Source organism: Toxorhynchites rutilus, chromosome 3 (genome assembly GCF_029784135.1).
Source record: "Toxorhynchites rutilus septentrionalis strain SRP chromosome 3, ASM2978413v1, whole genome shotgun sequence".
Taxonomy (NCBI): Eukaryota; Metazoa; Arthropoda; class Insecta; order Diptera; family Culicidae; genus Toxorhynchites; species Toxorhynchites rutilus.
Genome location: NC_073746.1, coordinates 296,811,945 through 296,830,095, shown reverse-complemented (window position 1 = coordinate 296,830,095; position 18,151 = coordinate 296,811,945). Strand labels below are relative to the sequence as shown.

General features: G+C 33.7%; 1 long non-coding RNA gene across 1 annotated transcript; it reads right to left on the bottom strand.

Annotated features, from left to right (window-relative positions):
• Positions 1-12,476: 12,476 nt before the first annotated feature.
• On the bottom strand, positions 12,477-13,615 carry LOC129779629 (uncharacterized). Its single transcript, XR_008743724.1, has 3 exons — positions 12,998-13,615; positions 12,758-12,939; positions 12,477-12,694 (listed from the first exon to the last, which is right to left on the bottom strand). It is a non-coding gene; the product is annotated as an uncharacterized LOC129779629 (long non-coding RNA).
• Positions 13,616-18,151: the final 4,536 nt, after the last annotated feature.

The window sequence follows — 18,151 nt, the reverse complement described above, 5'->3', positions numbered from 1 at the left end:
ACTATAAAAACTAAACTCTTGTTCGTATTAGTGTCCACGTTATCTGGTACAGTCATGCAGTTATAACTCCTCCGGGGGGTGAAGAAGTGTCGTCCTCGGCACTTGGTTTTTCATCTTTGAATTTTCGTTTCTGTCTGTATGACCAGAATCTGTGGTTTTGCTGCGAAAATTACGATGATCGTAATATTGTTGGTTGATGTTCCTCCGGAAAATTCAGTTTCATATCCAGTTGTTTTAAATAGACATGTTGCAAGCGGTGTCGATTCTCTCGCGTTTGGTTTTATATTTTAGCAATGTCACGTGTCTTTTTTTTTTTTCTTTATAAGCGAGTTATGAAGTATTTCTTGAATATACTTTTTGAAGAGCTCTATTGTCTGGGCAACGATTAGATTTCAGTTTGGTGCGTAATACGGTTTTCTATTATTTGTTTGAATTTTGGACTGTATTTTTATCCATTATTGTCTGCGGTTGCTTTAGGCACTGATGGTATGCTAATCGGAGATGCGGTAGCAGCGCAGTACGTCATTTTGTGGGTTTTCATTAACTTCTTTATAGTTGAAGATAAATCGAATAACATCGATTTTCTCGTGTTTCGGGAGGAGTAGAATGAGCAATAACGATTCGTTGCTGACTGCTTTTTTTTTTTTGCGTAAAATTTTCCATAATGTTGCGAAACATCGATCCACCCGTCTTTGTTTTATGATGTTATTAAACTTTGCAGTTCATTCACTTCTATTGAGAAACCTGATACGATTTCTGTGAGATGCTTGGGCTAAACTAATAACTCATTTTGTAGATGATTTTCGACAACCGGCTTATTAAATGTCCTGTTCGTAATCCTCAGCTACTGTGTGTTGTGGTTTCCAGCTTTCCACATCTAATCTGTGTTTAAAATGTTTTTCCTGCTTCTACAACTATCTCACTTAAGCTAATGTGTATTTCAGCATAGTTTGAATTTGCAACCGTAGATTGGTCAAAGGGTTACAATAATTTTAAATGAATAAAGTAATAATGTATAGATAATTTCTTATATTCTACAATGTATTCTCATAAGAGTTAGAAGATGATAATTATGCTGGTCAGATGTTCCTAATTCCTAGTTATCGATTTTTTTAAAAAAACGGTTCCTATCTCTATTTATATTATTTAGTAGATTTCCTTTTTTTATTGTTGTCTACAATCATCGTTATATTATGTCCTTTCTTGTTTTAGTAATTTCTCCGAGAAAGGGGAATATTCGTTTTGATTTTTTGATTTTTTTTTTTGGGTTTTAGAATAGGTGTTTCCTTTGTTCTGGGCCAATGGTTGTGAGTGAACCTGTAATAAGTTAAGAATGTATTAGTTATATTGCGATAATGTTGAAAGTCCGAAGCTCTTGGTCCTAGATGGCTGGTCTGTACTTCCTGTAATTATAGAGAATATTATTAGTGTTTGAATTCAATTTCTTAAACGTTTAATTTTATTTTTGTGTCGTTTCACGTTTCTGGGTATTTTGAATGTTTTGCTGTGGTTCTCTATGCACTTTGATAATGTGAATCGGGGATCTACTTTTTTTCTGGTAGCTTTCTTTAAAAAAACGTCTTGATCGGTTTCTATGGTTGGAGGGTTTTCCTTTTCGTCGTTGTGTTTTTCCATGTTTTTCTTTGACTTTAACAGATTAACCATGACTTCGTCGAATACCTTTTGGGCAGCTTCGGAAATTTCCGATGGATTAAAGAGGTTCCTCTGATTGAATATGACCTCATTTGGTTTGAAGGAAGTGGACGAATGTACTGTTTCGTTATATAGAGACGTAATCATTGCTATGATCTGTGAGGAGGTTAATGTTGGGTATTTATGTTTATTTGTGTTAAAAAGCTCAATAACTGTACTGTGTGTTTTTTCTATTTGTCCATTCGATTCAGAGGAGGATGCGAATTCCATCTCAATTCCAAGATTTCCTAGAAAGCCTTTCAATTGTATACTAGTAAAAGATGCTTCGTGGTCACAAACGATTGTTTGTGGTATTCCGAAGTTTGCAAAGTATGTTGTGAGGGCATTTTGTATGTCGATTGTGTTTCTTGTTTCTATTCTTAATAATTGTAAGTGTTTAGAAAAAGCACAAATAATGGAGAGGTAATTATTTTTATCCATCCCGAAAATATCCATATGAACTCTTCGGAATGGGCATTTTTCTATTGGTCTAGGGGAAATTTTGATATTATACGGTTTTCGATCGTACTTATGTTGAAAACACGTAGTGCAAGTGTTGTTATAGTCTTTGATTTTCTTAATCATGTTAGGAAAGTAATAGGCACGTTTAAGCTGCTTTTCCACTTCTTGCGTGCCACGATGTGCTCTTTCGTGTTCCTTTTTTTACAATGTCGTCCTGTCTTTTGTTCAGATGTAACATCTTCCACCATATTTTGCGTTATTACAAAGTGTGATGGAGAGTTTGAGAAGCTTTCTTGGAATACTTCTTGAATTAATTGCATAATATTCTCGGGCAGGATAATAGCAGTTTGTCTTCCATTGTGACATTTTTTAATTGCATCCGTCAGTGTTTGTTTGTCGAGGTGGTTGCTGCAAATAATGGTTCTTGTGTGATTTGGGAAAATAGTTTTGTGTGTTATGGAATTGGTTTCTGAATGTTTGAAAATTATTTGATTTTTATAATAGTTTATTGGTCTCTCGGTGAAGTGTATAAAATAATCTGTCGATGCGTCGGCAGAATGAATCGTGTTCGTTGCAGATTGTAAGGCATTATTTTGCAAAGATTCGGTACCAGTGGGGTTGATTTCATTATTGTTAGTTTCTACTTTTCTGCTTAGTGCATCGGCAACTACATTTGTTTTGCCGGTTCTATATTGCACTGTATAGTCATAATTTTCTAATTCTAGTCTCCATCGAAGAATTTTCGAGTTTTTGTTTGAATTTTTAATAAAAGTGAGTGGTTTGTGGTCGGTTATAAGGGTAAATTTGTTACCGTACAAGTATGGCTTAAATTTTTCAATTGCCCAAATAATTGCTAGTGCCTCCTTCTCTGTTGTGGAATAATTTATTTCGTGTTTATTAAGGGTTCTTGATGCAAATGCAACTGGGTGATCTCGTCCTTCGAGTATTTGAGACAAAACTGCTCCTAAGGTGTAATTTAAGGTATCCGTCGTAAGAATAAATGCTTTTTCGAAATTTGGGTAAAATAATATGGAGTTGGCTGTTAAAATTTTCTTGCTTTTTTCGAAAGCTTGTATATACAGTTCGTCGTTGATTTCTAGTTCTTTATTTTTCCTCAAGTACTTGGTCAATGGTTGAGTGAGTTTGGAATAATCTTTGATAAATCTTCTATAGTAACATAAAAGACCCAAAAATTGTTTTATTTCTTCATGTGATTTTGGTAGGTTCCTTTTTTGAATTTCCTTCAATTTTTCAGGATTTGGCTTAATTCCTTCTGCAGTGATGTGTCCTAAAATTTTACAATCCCTTTTCAGAAACTCACACTTGTCTAGCTGTATTTTTAAGTTAGACAATACTATTTTATCGAGAACTTTTCTATGTTTTCTAGGTGTTTGTTTAAACTATCACCAAATATTACGATGTCGTCTAAATATAAGAAACATATTTTACCGATGAGGCCTTCTAGAATAGAGTTCATCGCTCTCTGAAAGTTAGTGGATGCTATTTTTAATCCAAACGGCATCCGCGGAAATTCATAGCGTTCTAAGTCAGCGTTGAAAGGTGTCAGTTGTCTAGAATTTTCATCAAGTTCTAACCCAAATTTTAAATTTAGTGTTGTGAAATAGCATGATCTTCCTAGATTATCCAAAATATCTTCTATTTGTGGTGTAGGATGTTGATCGGCTGCTGTATTCATTTCGTGTTTAATTTTGGTGGTAGATGTCAACGTACCGTTATTTCTATGGATCACTTTATCGTATTTAGCGAGTGTTTCTAGAGTTTTTAATTTTTCAAATTCAGATAGGTGTTCTGTTTTTATCAAAGTTCTAATAGTTTCTAAAGATATTTCTTCTGATACGTTTATCGGAGAGAAAAAATCTTGATTTCGAAAGTTTTTTGCTAAATATTTAGTTCCAGAAAGTATATCCGGAATAATGGGCTCATTTTCTCTTGTAGTAAAAGAGGTATTAATGTCTTTTGATTTATACAAGCCAGGCTCCATTGAAAAATCTTTGTAAAGTTTGGTTTGTTTGTCTCCGATTTGGTCGTTGGATAAGCTTATAATGTGATTAAATTGCTTCGGTTGATTTTTAATGTAGTATTTATGGAATTCAACAGTTTTTCCAAGCAGATTCAAAGTTGATTTATTATAGTCTATAATAGCGTTACATTGGGAAAGATATTCGGATCCTATGAGGCCATGAAAAAAATCATGAAAATCCAATTCATAGAGTTTTAGTGCTGGTAGATCTGCTCCAAGTAGGGTGGCTATGCCTTTTGATGAAATTTTTTGACTTCCGCAAAAGTTTTTCATTAATGTTGGTTCGATTTTCCTAGCTTTTTTCAGAATTCCAGGTCGCAAAATATTTTTATTTGCCCCCGAATCAATTAGAACATTTAAAATACTATTATCATCAGTATTACAAATTTTTAGATATGGTAAAAAGTTATGTTCCATTGCTTTAACGTTTTTGGGTTCGCTGATTTTATCATGTAAAAAATTAGCTTCCAGAGTGTTTTCTTCATTCGTATCTTCCTCTTGATCGTTCGATATGATTTGCTCTGGTTCATGTTGCGAGCTTTGAACATGTGGTTGATAATAATTGGATCGATTGGATATTGATTGACTCTCTTTGAAACGTTTATAATTTCGTCTGGTGTCATCAGACGGGTTAATTTTGTTCTTATTTAAATCTTTGTGGGAATATTGATTTTGTGGACTTTGTTGTGCAGCAGAAATTATTTCTGATGACACGAATTTGCATAGAAAAGCGTACGCGCTTTCTAAATTTTCTGGTCCTGCTGCTTGAGCAAAACCGAAGTATGGATGTTTGAGTCCCGCGATGAATGCAGCTAATGCATCGTCATCTATAAATTTGCAAATTACTTTCCAGCTGTTGTTGTATTCTGGATTTTGTTTTGCTCTTGTCTTTATATTTTGCACGATATCTTTCGTACGTCTATAATATTTATGGATATTCATATCCGCGTTTTGTTTGTTGGCCCAAAGCTGTGCTTTGTATGTTGCAAGTTCTTGACGATCGCCAAATGCTTCAATGAGAACATGTTTGACGTCCTCAAAAATAAGGGGGTTGCCTGCGAGACAGACCACTTCTTTCGCATTACCTACAATTTTGTTCAGAACCGCCTGTACGTAAATTCCATACATTTGTTCGCTCACAATTTTCTCGAAAACATGGAGTGTATTTTCAACTGTAGTAAGCCAAGACTGTAATTGCTTCCGATTCCCGTCGTAAGTAGGTATTGATTTAATTGGATCGGGTATCCGAAAAACATCATTCGTTTTAGATATTTGAGGCATGGTGGAAACAAAAGATACATTCGATGTTGAAGGGTTAATCAGGTTTCGGAATAAATGATCGTTTCTTTGTTGCCTTAACGATATTTGTTTCATATTCGTTGCTAATGAATTTATTTCAACAACTAATTGCTTCAAGAGCAGTTGTGATGATTGATTCTGTTGTCCCTCCATATCTTGAATGGGTAAATTTTCTGAATCGACTTTGAGGTTTCCAACTGGAATGTTCGATAAATCTCCTGAGTCGTTAGAGCAGTCGCTGTTACTATCACTATGTTCGTCGTCGCTTCTTGGTAAGCATGGCGCGAATAAGTTTTTCCGTAACTGGCTCATTATATTATTTTATTTATTTTTTTTTTTTTTTCAAAATTTCCAACTCGGCGCCTATCTGGTAGTACGTCGAAATTAGAGCAGAAAAATCGTCTATCTGGTAGTGCGACCTTTCTGCAGAGATTAAGCGTCTATTTGTTAGTGCGCGAAATCTCCTCGCAAGTAATTTTAACTTGGTTAGTGGGAGCACTGAAGAAAATTAAAAAAACTTACGGTTTTCTGCTAATCGTGTCCTGGTTCTGGCTGACGATGCTGGTGCTCCAGATGATCGGTGCCGGGGGATCCTCAATTCAAACGGCAGTTTTAAACTTTCTCGCCGCCGATGCTTTCGCGGAATCACTTTCGTATTAAAAAAACACTTTCCACTGTTAAAACACGCGATCACTCAGCCTGTTCCGGACGGCTGCGCCAATAATGAGTCTAAGTTAGTTTCAAGAATTAACTTTATTTTTCACAAACTTTTCGTAAGAAAGGCCGGATAAGACTAACTATAAAAACTAAACTCTTGTTCGTATTAGTGTCCACGTTATCTGGTACAGTCATGCAGTTATAACTATATATGGAATTTTCCATAAGTATGGAAAATCCCAACAATCCTATTGGAAGATCCTTGGTTGGATTTTTCCCTATCTCTAATCTAAATCTTTACCATTAGAATTCTTATTAAACATATTTCTTATGGGATGCGTGAAAAGGGTCGCTACATCTCCCCCTACTCAACAAGTTTTAGGGGAAACTAGAAGAGTTTTCCCTAAAATTTATTGTAAGGCTGACCTTGTTATGACATATTATAATATTTGATTTGTGATTTAATAAAATCTTGTTTGCCGTAATATTTATCTATATAACGATGTATATACTTTTTTTGTTGTTGTTTGTATGCCAACTGTTAGGAATTTCACAACACAATCAACTAGCATGAATAGTGAGGTTGCCGCCGAAGAAAAAATAGAAAAATAATGCAGAGAGCTACTCACTGTGATTTGAGCTCGACATGTCGAAAAAAACTGTTGAAAATGTTCAGTTTATGTTCTCATATTCCGGATGTAATTTTAATAAAATTCCTTCAACTCCGACAGCATCCACAGTATACTGATATATTGTGATGTGTGGTGAATTGATAAACGATTCATTATGATAAATTCAATCGGTTTTGATTTTCCAAAACAGACGAATGTTCAGTTACTGTTCTTAATTTCCGGTTGTAATCAAAATAAAATGAATTCCTTCAATTCTGTAATTCCGCAATTCCAAATGAAAAATAAAATGATCATATCTCCAAAAAATTTCCAAAACGTCTTATCGACCAACATTGTTGAGCTTTCAGAACTACATTGAAAATATGTTTCTTTTCTTTTTTAAATTTCTTCGTATAATACGTTTATTAATATCCCCTTGTTTACTCTTTTGATTCATTTATCATGCATTTGAAGGGCGTGTGTGTCTATTCCACTAATTTTCTTCGCCTTTAAAGCGCTATTTTGTGTCATTTGAAAGTTTTATAATATAATTTCAATCCACATATTCAGTTACTCATGAACTTTAATGCAAGTTTTGCATTTTATAAAAATCCCGCTTCAAAAATGTGTTTGTAAAAATTTAAATCACACATTCAAAATTCGATAAGTGCATTTCCCCATATTGCCCTGTTCATACTATTAAAGCATGGGAGACAGGAATGTTTTTTTCAAACTAAATAAACAGTTTTTTTACAGAATTGAAGGAATATTATTAAATAATGATTGTCCCTTCTTTAATTCATGTTTCTCAAGACTTGTTATCCTGCCATCCTAAAGCTTGTCTTTAGGTAGTATCATGTTTCCTATATTTAATAATTTCATTCATTGATTAGCTTTTCCTTTCGCCAGATTAATTTCATTGAACGATTAGCATACCTTAACTAAAATTCAGTTTCAGTTGATGATCACATACATAAGTTAAGGACCCTATTCGGGCTTTCGGAACAATGATGTAAACTCTAAGACATCTGACTTAAGACTGGTTTATTATTATTCTTTAACCAAGCGAGAAACGTTTCTATGTCACGCTGCACTTATCCTTATCGCTGTCTCCTGTGTATCGCTTCATCGCTGGTGGTAAAAACTCGTTCTCCTATCGCATTTCCTATTCTCGTCGTAGCTTATCTCTTCCATGTGGCTGAGGACTGTGTTTATGTTTGTTTCGGTTGTTTGCTCAATGGTTTCAGTTTCTGAGCTTGGTTTTGTTCTGTTGGTTGAAGCGCGTTTAGTGCTTCTTCCAATGTCCGTTGCTGCTCTTTGAGGCGGGTCAGTTGAGCTGACATAACTCATATATATATATATATATATATATATATATATATATATATATATATATATATATATATATATATATATATATATATATATTTTTTTTTTTTTTTTTTTTTGTTTAATAATCTCCATTAACTCTCATTTTTCTTGCTCTTCTACATTCATTGTTAATCATTTTTCATATTATTATTTTATGTCATTCTCTCGCAGTTAATATTCGGCAATAGTTCTGCAGCATTCAGCATGAAACTTCAGTTAGTAATATTGGCTATTAAGTTATTGTGTCAATAATGAAGTTCCTAATTATGAACTGTGAATTCTAACTAACTGTTATACGCTACCGACAATTTGCTTCACTGCTTTACAGTTAATCGCAGAAGAGCCGGTACGTGAAATAGAACAAGGTGTGTTTATTTCATTTTAAGTCGTTTTTATCCCTTCAAAAACATATAACGAAAACTTTCTTAATAAATTAGGAAATAAACTACTAAACTGATCCATGTCCATGTTTTCACAACACTCGGTCCATTATACTATTTCTCCTTTAATTAAGTGGCTTCTTACCGCCTCCTCTGTCCAACGAATGGTTTGCCATATACGATCCGAAGTAGATAAACATCTCGGGGCCACAGTCCAGCAAAAACATCGATCGTGAATCAAACTTCTCAGCAGACAATGATGGCTCAACCGAATGAGCTTCTCCAACCGACACGGAGCAGGAATCATTTTTCTTCAACATGCTTTTCACATTGCTGTATATGCCCGACAGCATATCCTTATTGTTCGATCGATTCGAAACAAACGATTCATTACTGAAATTTTCTTCTTCTTTCACTACAATCTCTTTCCTCGCACAATTTTTCAACTTGGGATACTTTCTGATTTCCAGATTATCTTCAAGGAAAGCAAAACTTTGTAAATACCACGATGGGTGGGCTGCTGTCTCCACTTGGACAGCATCCCAGCGCTGTCACCACAATGAACGAGCTTGGCCGGGCGACCTAGGGCATTTTTTTTATTTTAAATAAAACACTACTTGTTCCATCAACAGGAAGCACAACCGTCCTCCTGCGTGGCTGACGATCGACCCCTTTTATTTTTCTCTCTTATCCTAAACCTTCACTGAGGATGTACATCTCTCTCAAACCTAAAATTATGTTATGCTACCTACTGCATATATGGAATTTTCCATAAGTATGGAAAATCCCAACAATCCTATTGGAAGATCCTTGGTTGGATTTTTCCCTATCTCTAATCTAAATCTTTACCATTAGAATTCTTATTAAACATATTTCTTATGGGATGCGTGAAAAGGGTCGCTACATCTCCCCCTACTCAACGAGAGTTAAAAAATAAAACTAACTTTATTCTGATGAGAGCGAGGCTCTTCGTTTATTGAACACTAAAAAGGGACTGATGTTATATTTTAGCTTACTGCGCTATTTATGTTCATGCTAGAATCATACAAAGTTTACCTGGCTCCAGCATTATCTTACTCTGTATTATTCTTATCCGTTCATGATGTTTATACCTGTTTATGATTTTATGGCGGGGAAATTCTGCTTATGGGTTTTATGGCAGGGAAATTCTAGGGTCCGGCTTTTATGAAGATTAGTCTTTTCGGGATGAATGTTGGTGTTCGTAGTTGGTGGAATGGGACAGTACCGATTGCTGCACTGTGTGTTAACTCGAGTTTCAGGGAAAACTGGAAGAGTTTTCTCTTAAATTGGATCGTAAGGTTAATCCTCGTATATTCCTTATAATATATAATTTTCTTTTTTTTATTAATAGTATAATCTTATAAATTTTCTAATTGAAACATATTATTGCAGTAGTTTTTCATGTAAACATGTGAAAGTATTTCCTCAAAATATTTTTGTTTGCTATAATATCTATTCCGAAAGCGATTTTTTTTATAAAATCCGCCAACGTGTTCTCCTTGACAATTTATGCCAAAAAAAAAAAACGATGTCAAACAGAATTCAACGCTATTAATCCAAAATCGACTATTCAATCTGTTTTGATTGAACTGAACAGATGAATTTTCAGTAAGTGTTCTTAATTTCGGGATGCAGTGAAACTGAATCCTTCAATTCTGTAATTCCGTAATTCTAAATTGAAACTGAAATGATCATATCTCCTTAAAGTTTCCCAAAAAAGTCTTATCGATATTCGTCGTTGACTTATACAGCATAATTAAAAACATTTTTTATTATTTCCTTATTTACTTCTTTTTTTCTTACTGATTATATTTTTAATTCATTTATTGGAGAATATTCCCTTCTTTAATTTTTCATTTCCTTCATTATATATTTTGAGGGTATGAATTCCTCTCTCTTTATCTTCTTTGCTTTCGTGCATCAATATGTATTTCTTTATTTTAAATTCCCACATTTCACATTGCTATGAACCTTTATGTAAGTATTGGGGTATACATGTCCTTACAGGAATGCATTCCTGGTTTTCCAGTCCTTCGGTACATTCAAAAGATATTATTGTGATTGATGGACACATTCTTGTTATAAATTGGCTGTAGACAAATATGACTCAACATTTTACATTTTTTTTAAATCCCACTTCAAAGTGTGTTTGTTTAAATTAGAATCACACCCTTTTAAATTATCGATAAGTACCTTTCCCATATTGCCCTAATCATACAATTAACGTATGGGAGATATGATTATGTATCTTAAAATGAATAATCAGTTCTTACAGAATTGTATGGAAATAAATTTTGGTTGCCATTGAAATATAATAAGTCAGTATTGTATTGTTGGTAAGTCTGACATTTTCACATTATTTTATTTTTCCGTTTTGATTATCGACGAGAAGTTATGCAGTGACCAAATTGGAGCTCTCGTAGGATTTTATTCTATCTCACCGTCATCGATGTATTGAATACAATGTATTTAGGACTACAAGACGTGGTTCAATAACTAAAATTACGATGAAACTAAAAGATAAAATATAATTTGCGTTTTGTTTGTTTTTTTTTTTTTGAAAATAAATTTGCTCTGCTGAGTGTCTTCTTGGTACACATATTGCAGTCATATTCGTTGTCATAATATGAATTTCTAAACAATTATACTTGAACTCTGAATTGAATAAACTGAACTCTTGATTCTCACCGCGTGGGAAATTTAGAAAATGGAAACGTAATGAGAATTGCTTTACTTATGTCTAGTGTTACAGAAATTGATGCCCCTCTGGATTGATATTCGTTCTTGTCCGCCTCCTTTCGCCAACGGATGGTTTGCCATACTTCCCCGTCTTTCTGCCTATCGACTAAATGCAGATCACCTTGAACCGCCAGCGCCTTCGTATTGAAGCCGCTTTTGAAAACACCAATGTGGCATCCACCCGGTTCAATATATCATCGAAACTGTCCGCCTGCGTTGTAATCCATTCCCAAATACCGGCAGTAGGCGTTTACTGTATAATCGTTTATCCAGATACTCCGAGGATCAGTGTCGTGCCCTTGTTCAAAGTACAATATTCAATTTGATAGCTCCATTCGCAGGTTTCAAATTGAGTCTAGCACATCACAAAATACGTTCGTCGGCACGTTTTAATCAGTTATTATACTTGTAAAATCTAGGGAATGTGAAATTCCCTAAATGCTTGCTTCAAGCAAGACTTTGTTCACGCACCTGTGGATGGTAAGAAAATAAAAGAAAAGGTTGTTGGCTTACCGTGGTGCTGACGTGAGTTGCTCCACAGATATTCACAGATCCTTAGGCCGTCTACACATTAGGCAACAGCAACCCGATCTATGTTGGCGATGTCAATCGCATCGCCAACTCAGCTCTGCACATTGAGACAACTCGAACGCGATGAATTCGTTAAGTTTTTATCCGTCATCATAAACTGCCTAATCGCTGACAGAGATGCCATTTATTTAACTGCCGAAAAAATCATACGGAGAGCAAATTATGAAAAATTGGTTTGAAAAAAACTACTTTACTTGGGATTTTTCTTGACACCAGGCAAAGAAAAAATAAATAAAAACTTAATTTCACAAATCATCGAATCAAATTGAATGCATACGCGGCTTCTTAAAACTACAATAGAATCAAAAGGGCACATTTGAAATACAATTTACACTATAGCAGAAAAAAAATCTGCTTATCTGGCATTCCTGGATGTACTTTTTTCGAAGGTGTTTCATCTCATATATCAAACAATAATACCATTTTTATTTAAAAAATGTACCGTTGTGTTAATATTCCTTCGTGTGTACAATAGATTTCAGAATTTCTTTTGGGTTCTGCTTTTTTTCTAAATTCTGAATATTTCTAAAAAATGGATGTATATATTTATTTTTCGTTGGAGTAATACCACAAACCAGCAAACAATATTTACAAACATAGAAAAATCATTGAAATAAGAATACAGCCGAAAAGAATTATATAAAGAAAACAGAAAAATTTTCAACAATTCTTCTAAAGAATGATTTATGTATACACTAACGCTAAATATGAAAAATTCTCCCAGGGGTCACATATTCGCAGACCGCACCTTCGCACATGGTACAATCGAGAATCAGGGATGATAACGGTTTCCCGGGAAATCTGACCAGAATTATCCAATCTTAGGCTATCTGTTGGTATTTGTTGAATCATTATTATAACCGACGGCATCAAGCTAAAGGTGACATATTTACCTAACATACTTATTTCGGCTCGCTGCTAACAACAGACAGCAACAATTGCTGTTAACTTGGAAAAAACACATCCAGCGGATTCTGTGCTTCTTGCTCAATCTCCAATATTATACGCATCCTTGACCAATTCAGCACTCTTCCCGGACGGTATATCAAGAGAACTTGCATATTGATGGCATTTCCTAACGTCAAACGAATATATATTATATATAAACTAAACCAAAGTAGCATAATACTTACATCTCGTTCGTTCATAGAAACAGATGCGCCAATATTGTAAACACTGTTTTGCATCACCACTGACAGATATTGAAATTCAATGAACGCAAAAATCAAAACGTCAACAGCAATTGAACGAAAAGGTTGCCGACACAAATCGCGCGCGACTCGACATGCTGAGTTGAATCGAAAAAGTTGGTCCGACCAAAGTTGCCAGTTGCCTAGTGTGTATGCTCCCATTTGATTACACATGTTCTCAACTTTTTTGACAGATTCGTTAAGTTGCTTTCCAACTTAGGTTGCCTAGTGTGTAGATGGCCTTAGATTCACACGCACTCTGGTTTCACTTGGAATTTAATTGCCTTTTTGACTGGCTGCTTATCTTCCGCTTGTGACTTGTCAATTGGTTGGTCTCTGGTACTAGGTGTGGATTACTGCTTGTCTCCTTCCGCGTTGCATTGTCTCATCCGTCCGTCTTTCTCCACCGTAGCGTGTTCCTGGGTCCTATTCCTGAACAACCTTCAGAACGGTCCATAATTCCACCACGTCATCGTTGGAATGAAATTCAACTTCAAGAACTTGTTTTTGTTTGCTAGTTTTAGAGCTTCATCTCCACTCCGGTTGTAGTGTTTGCAATTATAGCAATGTAGGCTCTCCAATCATTAAATATCATCTCCTTCAGTTCATCTTTGATCCTTATTTTAGTATCATGTGTCTCCTGTTCATCCTTATCTGGATCCGAGTTATTCTCTTTATCATCAGTTTCCGGCGATAAATAACCAGATTGCAGATTGTTGTAATATTCTACGTCATCGTAGAGTGCAAAGGCACCCCAATTATGGAATCCAATTCCATCACGTTTTGTGCTGCTTTGACTTCAGTTTTCATTAGAATAATATTGTCGATAAAATTTACGTTTCCAAGACTCTCGAATTGCTGTTTGTTGTTTTCGCTCCGTCGTCCCACAGCACCCAACACCATTGACCATCGACCTTCCGCATGACTCGTCGTCCTCTTCTGGTGGCGATCCGGCTGAGATGTCGAATCGTTCCTCTTCCCTTCAGCGGTCTGCTGAGTTTTGTTCTTGCCTCGCACCTCGTCGAAAATCCATTTCCATCGTTCAACTTTGACCATCTTACGTTATAAATTTTAATTTTTTTTTCTTTTTTTTTCTTTGTTTCAACAATGTATGAATTGTTTTGTTGTTTTTTTTTTATATTTCAAATTTATTTATTTATTTCATATTGCTAACTTTTAAGCAAATTATCAATAAAATTTAATTAAGTTTACAAAAAGTGTTCAGCATATATATCTCTCTTATAACGTTAACAATTTATCAATTACTTTCTTCACTTTCATTAATTCATTGTTTTTTTCATAGTTTCTCTCTTTATATATATATTTTTTTATTTTTATCCAGTTATTAAACTGAAAAATACATATAAATATATTTTTTTAATAATTTTATTTTTTTTACCTTACCATTCCTCTGTTGATAGGGGATCGCTTCTTTCTCCTCTATGCTGATATGGGGCGTCACTCTTTTCCGGTTCTGAAAATAAACCGTGGATGCGGTCGCTCCCCCCTCTTTTTGTAGGTCCTAGGTGGGATCTGTGAAAATACTTAGAACTTTATTTATTATGGGTATATAAAAATAGTTTTACACCAAAAGAGGAGGAAAATATTGTATGTATTTCCTAATATCTTATTTTAATCTTTTTTCGTATTTTTTTTTCATTCCGTTCCGGGGCGCGCCTCCCTTGTCCATTCATTCTGTATTTTCTTATTTATGCTCCTTATACAATGTACACCCTTTTATAAAAAGTGATTGAGAAAACGAGTGAAAAAAAAATTACACGCTTCACATACACACACACACACACAATCGATAATAACCTTTTCCTGAATATTATTAATATATTTCACTTCCTATATAGTATCAATGTAATTCATTCATGCATCGTTCACTCATACTGGGACGTCTCCCTTGTCTTGAATTATTCAAACATCTCATTCATCATCTCATTGAAACAATTAAAATATTCTTGTGTATATTATTATTATTATAAATTTTCAAATGTTCCTCAAAATATTTTCATTTGTATCTTGCTGCCTTGAATTTTTTTTTACTAAGTTCGTTTTACTAATTTGTTTTCTCGATTAATCCTACTTTATTTTTTTTTCTATCCTTTACTTTCCTCTTTTTTAAATTCATCTTATTTATGGGCCATTGATTCATCTACCCTAATGTTTATTTATTCATCCTTTTCATATATTAATCGTTTTATCCATTTTAATACTTCATATCTTCTTTAATTCATTCGAAACTTTATTTTCTTCATCTTCATTTATGTTTCCTTGTAACTTATCTTCTTCAAAACCCTTATTTTCTTATTAATATATATTTCATTTGATTTCTGATTAAAGTTTTCTCTTTATATGATCAACATTCTTCATTTTTCTGTATATTATTTTTCTTCTGTAACCCTTTCAGCTGCTCTAATTTTTCTATTTCTATTTAATTGCTTTGGTTAATTTATTCGTTTATCCTTTTTAATGTGGATTTCAGTATCACCATTATTTTTTTTTTCTTTATACCCTCACTTATTTTCTTTATATTCCTCTCATGCATCATAACTTTTTTGATATATATTTTTCTTTTCTCTAATTGTACCTTTTTTTTCTTAATGTTTTACCTTTGTTTCTCTCTCTATCTTCTTTTATTCTTTCTTCTTTATTTTCTTCATTTTCGTTCATATTTTGTTTTCCCCATTTCATTTCCCGTGTATTTTTCTTCTTTTTAAAAAAAACTTCATTATTATCTTCCCATTTATCTATCTCTTCTTTGATTTCATTATCCTTATTTTATTCATTTATCTTTCACGCATATATATATTTATATTTTTTACGGTATCATTGAATCGTTGTAACCCTGACAGACATAGACAAGCTATTCTGGTTTTCTAGCCCTTCGGTACGTTCAAAAACGATATGCGTTCCCTAATAATAAAATTATGAAACGTCGCATTGACGGACTCATTAATTGTTATAAATTAGCTATAAGTACCACAACAATAATACGTTAATGTTCTTCTTCGTTTGAATTCCTTTCTGATCTTTTTTCCAGACACATTCTCTGTTCTATATTTTTTTCAGACTCCTGTATAACTTTATTCTTTATCCTCTTACTTTTTTTTTCAATCCCCATCAAATTACTTTTTCTTTCCTAATTCTTCGGCGTCTTTTTATTTTTATATATTTTTATAATATGTTGTGAATCGTGGCTACCCTTACAGAATATAGCTATTCTGGTTTTCCAGCTCCTCGGTACATTCAAAGACGTTCTGCATAAAAAGTAATAAATTACTTAGGATGCTGTCTTGATGGACGCATTGATTGTTAGAAATTAGCTGTAAGTAACCCGATTTTACATTTCTTTTCATTTGTTTTATTATTCTTTTTATCATATTTTCAAATTTGCATACATCCTTAAGTAGGGAAAAATAGTGCTATGAGCTTTAATATACCTTCGATCTTTCATTATATATTTTCGAATATCTCACTTTCATTTCCTTTTTCTTATTAATTTTGTTAACAATTTCGGGATTACTCTCTATTTCAATTTTTTCATCATCATTAATTTCATGGTTCGTCACAATTTCTCTATCGGATTTGTTTCTCCTGTTTAAACTTGCATTATGTTCCTCAGTATTGCCCTTAGATTTTTTTATTTCATTCTTTGTATTCAGTTTCTTTCTTTGTTTATTAGACTGTTTGACATAGCGTGTCCTTGTTCTTGTTCTTGTTGTATTATTAAGATCTAACTTTCTTGCACAACATGAAATTTCTCCTCTAAAGCAACAGAAAAAAATTGCTAAAACACCTCCTATAATTGCTATGGTAGAAACTGTGAACCATGGTTTTTCCAAAGGAGCATAAATAATATTTTCTAATATAGTTTTTTGGCTTTTTACTTCGTTGACATCTATACCCATGTTGAACAGTTTCTTCTTACTAATAAATTGAAAGATTCCGTCACTGTTATTGAGTATCGGAACATTATTGAATTCATGTTTATTTATAGTGAAATTGATGAAATCTAATTCCATTTCATGTGCTATTATTATTTGATTTTCAGATTCTTCGTAAAAATAATATATCTCGACATTTTTAGTCGCTAATTTCATATGCGAGTTCAATTTGATTGTTCCCGATCCAGAAATCGTTACTACCGTGGTGTTAGAACCATGGGTTATATTTAATTTAATTGGTTGTGGTGCTATATACATCCACTCATTATGTGTCATAGTATTTAGCCAAATTTCGTGCGAAACTTTCAGCACTCTGGTTTCGCATCTTTTTCAGTTGTTTCTGAAGAATAATTGCGTAAGACAGTGCGCACTAGCTATCAAATTTTCCTGCGCTTCGTTAATGTCGCATAATTTAACATTTCCTAGATTTCTACAGGCTGTAAAATCGTTTTCTTTTATCACAAAACCCATTTTTGATTTTTCGTTCGTGATCATTACATTATTTTCGAAATGAATCAGTGTCATGATTTGATCCTTTACTCCTGGTAATACCATCCCATAAAATGCTTTAAAAGCATCTTTTGATACTAAAGGAACTTGCAACCTAACGATTATTTCAAATTTATTGGTTAAAACGAAGTCGTAGTTCATTTTATTTAATATTTCCTCAAATATAGCTCCATTTTGTTTCCTTGGAAATCCTATATTTCTATGGAACAGGCTTTCATGTTCTTCGAGTTTAATGAAAAATTGCGAGGGTTCAATGATCTCTGCTAATTTATTCACACTCAGATCGTTCTTCATCAGAATGTCTAGTATAATTTCTTGCCTTTCTTTAATCGTGCTCAGTAGCTCCTCCATCCACATGCCCAGTTCTATTAATTCCGTTTCAATAGTTAACATTTGTTTAATTCCTTTGGTTAAATTCAGACCCTTTTCTATATCTAGCTGGGTAGTTTTAATATTTTTTTGTATCCATTTGAGTTTTCCAGTTTTGAGTGTGGAAGCATTGTTCAGTAACTCGTACATGGAATCTACTACCATCGTCTGTTTGTTCAAATTGTCTTTTAAATGCTCCTCATTTTTTCTTAACCGATCGAAATCCTCATCTACTCTAGATCTATCCTCTGAATCCATGACACCC